This window comes from Vanellus vanellus (assembly GCF_965231255.1).
Source record: "Vanellus vanellus genome assembly, chromosome: Z".
Lineage (NCBI taxonomy): Eukaryota > Metazoa > Chordata > Aves > Charadriiformes > Charadriidae > Vanellus > Vanellus vanellus.
The window spans coordinates 64,504,322-64,508,891 of NC_138908.1; positions in this window are offsets into that span (position 1 = coordinate 64,504,322).

A 4,570-nucleotide genomic window follows, 5' to 3' on the forward strand; every position below is an offset into this window, starting at 1 on the left:
GCATTTTAGAAGATTAATACTGCAGTAGGGTACTAAAATAGCAGTGGTAGTGCACTAAAAATAGTGGTGCTTTGCAGTAGACATAAAAACGCCTGTAGCACACAGTATGTCTAAATATGTAGTATTTCAAGCAATATCTGAAATGTTACTGCAACAGCTCAAGAGGGGGTGCTCTAGCACTGAATTTTATAGGGCAGTGCAGCATAGCTAATTTCAAGAAGATGGTCTTCCTACACCAGCTATCGCAGTTGTAATTTTTGGAATTCCAGACAGATTCTGGCTTGGACACTTCTGTTTCTCCACTGTAATTCCCTCAACAAGCCTTACAGGGTTTGGACCTTTCTTGGAGATTTCTCTCTCAGGACATACAACCAGCCTGTGTTCACAGCAATGAAGGACAACATTTTCAAAACAATGTATTGCTACAGCAGAACCCAGACTGCAGTTTGCAAAGTATTGGTAAGTGATACACAGAAGCATATTAAAAAAGGAAGGTTTCCATCTATTGATTCAAAGTATTATGCTGGAAAGTGTATGTTGTCAACAGTAGCGCAGTGATCCAAAAGCAGGAACACCATGAGCTTTCTGTAAAACTGGTGTTAAAGGTTATCAAATCACAGTGGTAAAGCCAAGTTTATGTGTAAGCCCCAAATCTAACGTGCCCATCTAACAGCAGGGCCTCTTTGCAAATTACTGTCATTCCTCTGTCTCACAATGCAATCGGCCAACTTCCACGCATGCAGTCCTCTTCAACCAGTACAGCCATTAATCGGTTCATGATCATCTTGCACTCCATCTCAAGTTACCTCAATTCATAGTTCATAGTACACAAGTTCACACCTTCATAATACAGAAAGGAATGGGGAGGCAGAATCATGCACAGTTCTCACCCCTTGCCCCCAAACCCAAACCCCGTCCTCCACCCAGATGTTGTCACAGCTTCCAATTAGCTAAGCACCAAACAGCAGCAACAGTTTACATGGTAGAAATAATCATATTATCACAGCAAGAGATGTATGATCACTAATGTTATATATTTTACATCTCGTGTGTGTGCCTGTAAGTCAGGAGATGAATCAGCAGTGGAACCAGGAGGCTGGGACAGTTGCTCACCCCTTTATACTCTTCTAAACTAGGGGGAGACAGAGGATAGGAATGATGTTTGACTGCTCTTATTAAAGCTCTTAAGAACTATGATCTGGAAGGCTGATACAGCCTCTAAAATAATTATTTGTGCCTTTATGCTCTTTCTTGATCTCTGTCTATCTCTATAAAAAGCATAAAGGCAAAAATTTCTTATCTTATAGGCAGAGAATGACACAGAAGCCATGAAACAATCACTTCAAAAGGGATATACTACTCTTTCCAATTGCAGTTATGAGCAACTATTGGAATGGAGTTATATGTCTGACAAAAAAAAAAAAAGAAAATTCTTAAATAAAAGAAGTAGGATTTCTATGCTTTATTATTACCTACTGAATTACTACAGTCCTTACAACTACAAATTACCCCAGGTAAAAATGATCAAAGGGAATCAGATTTATTAGAACGAATTAACTTATGCAATACTTGGCTACCATCTTTCATCTAGCCATAAAAGCACAGCAAATGCCCACTTCTAATGCATTCAGTGCAATGCAATGACCCAGGTCTAACACTTTCTTCCATCAAAAGATTCTGAAGTATACTTTAATAAGCACTGCCACACTTTGGTTGAACAAAGCAAGTATTGTAAGTCCTGTCATAAAATTAGAAGAGTGAAGAACAGAGCATTTCAGTGACTTACTGTGTGTCCCACATTATCTGAGAAATGACACTATAAAGCAGTCTCCAGATCTCCCAGGCTCATACCATAAACATACAGCTGACATCTTTCCGTCCTTTGGAGATGGAAAGCAACAGAACAAACATATCACAGCTCTAAGGATCTTTACCAGATCAAAGGATCTCCTTGCTGATACAAAAAAAAAACTTGGTCAGATCAAATAACACCTTGCAATTAACATCACAAATGTCCAGTCAGCTTCATTTGTAGAGGCCGACCCCTCTTCTCTGCATCCCAATAAACTCTTTAATAACATATCTACTCAAAATCTCCTCTAGCTAGAGAACTTAGCTGGACAGACTAAAACAAACCAAAAAGGATTACATTTGCTCCTGGTTAATATATATCATTTCATAACATTTTTCTATTTATTCTGTATCATAGTTCATTCAGAAATACTGATCATTTTGGTGTGGCTAATCTGTATCATGGGTTAGTATAATTTACAGCATGGTTCAGACAAGCCTAGTCCTTACAGGGTACTTAGTCTTGACAAGACCAGGCAAGGTGAATGGGATGTGTAAGAGTTGAATACTTGCGAGGAAAATGCTAAGCTCAGCAGACTTACTGAACAAGTTTTAGTAAAATAAGAGGAGTATCCCCTTAAAATTGAACAAAGCAGAGGAGCAATTGTGGAAAATGCTACCTCACCACAGTAAGATACAAATCCAACGAAAGCAGATGATTGCACACTTAACATTCACATTTCATGTGGACCAATGCATTTGCTTTGACCTTCTAAATCCAGCAATCAGAATCCCAGAATGTTCTAGATTGGAAGAGACCTGTCAGATCATCTAGTCCAATCATTAACCTAACACTGACAAGTCCACCGCTAAACCATGTCCCTGAGCACTATATCTACCCGACCCTTAAATACCTCCAGGGACGGGGACTCCCCCACTGCCCTGGGCAACGCGTTCCAATGCCTGATGACCCTTTCAGTAAAGAAATTCTTCCTAATACCCAATCTAAACTTCCCTTGGTGCAACTTGAAGCCATTTCCTCTTGTTCTATCACCTGCAACTTGACAGAACAGGTTGACTCCCACCGCTCTGCAACCTCCTTTCAGATAGTTGCAGAGTGTGATAAGGTCTCTCCTGAGCCTCCTTTTCTCCAGGCTAAACCCCAGTTCCCTCAGCCACTCCTCAGAAGACTTGTGCTCCAGACCCCTCACCAGCTCATTGCCCTTCTCTGGACACGTTTCAGCACCTCAGTGCCTTTTTTGTAGTGGGGGGCCCAAAACTGAACACAGTACTCAAGATGCAGCCTCACCAGTACCAAGTACAGGGGTAAAATCACCTCCCTGGTCCTGATACAGCCCAGGATGCTATTGGCCTTGTTGGCCACCTGGGCACACTGCTGGGTCATGTTCAGCCGGCTATCACTCAACATCCCCAGGTCCCTCTCTGCTGAGCAGCTTTCCAGCCACTCCTACCCAAGCCTGTAGCGTTGCTAGGGGTTGTTGTGGCCAAAGCGTAAGACCCAGCATTTGGCCTTGTTGAAACTCATACAGTTTGCCTTGGCCCATTGATCTAGTCTGTCTAAATCCCTCTGCAGGGCCTCCCTACCCTCAGGCAGATCAACACGTCAGTTGGTGGATCTGAATCAACCATTTAAAATAATACTTCAATAAAAAAAATAAAGGTTTTCTTTAGGTTCTATCTTTAAGAAGAAATGCAAGATTTGTGGAGAGAAAAACAGAAGGAGCAGTCTTCCCCAGTCTGGTGCTGAAGCGGCACACTGAACAAAAGACTAGTAGTACCAACACTCACATCAGCCTGTGTTCTTAAAACAGGGAGGCAAAACAAGCCACGTACACAAAAAGGTTTGATTTTAAAAGACTGTCACTTTTTTCAGTCAATTACTTAAGGAAAAAACATACTATATAATATAAATAGGTAATATATGATTTTGAACCATTGCTGAGACATCTCAATATATTTCTCAGATCTCTTTTGCCCTGCTTTCACATTCGGAGGAGCAGCACACTGGAATGCGGTTATCCAGACCACAGATGTGTTGACTAAATCACCTGATCAATAGGAGTTCAACCAGCCACGTCTCATTACAGACATGACTGTTTTCAAAAATCACAACATAAGATCCCTACTGAGCAAGTTAAAGTCTGTTGAGAAGCACAGCTCAAACTTTTTGCTCCTTAATCGTTGTTTATTTTGATTCCTACACATTATACAAAGCAATAGAGAAGCTTAAGCACTGAAAACAGTGAATTTTCATATGAAAATATCCATGATAATAAATTGACACGTACCGTTAATGTCAGAAGCGCTGAATGACATTTTGACATACAATTCTATACAGCCACATTCATTAACTTACTGTTTAAAAGTGACAAGCTCTCCCTGGTGCAACTACAGTAGTGTTCTCTGGAGAAGAAAATCCCCTGCTCAAACAGGGGTTTCAGAGATTTTTTCTGTAACTAAACAGTGATGATACATTCGATCACTTAACCCCTCACCACCTTTCCTGTGATATTCTTGATAGTATCGGTCCAACAGACTTAGTTACAAAGCAATTGACTCTCTGGGGCAGATGTAGCCCAAAAAAATAAAAAAATTAAGAGAAAGAACTGCTTCACAGCCATTTGCTGCACCTCATCCAAATTTAGTGGAAGTGAGTTTATGACACCAATAAAACTTTGGGACGTTGTTTATTTACAAAAACAACAACATAATAGCAGCATTTGACATTTCTTTACTTATAGCATTTCATTGTTGCTTC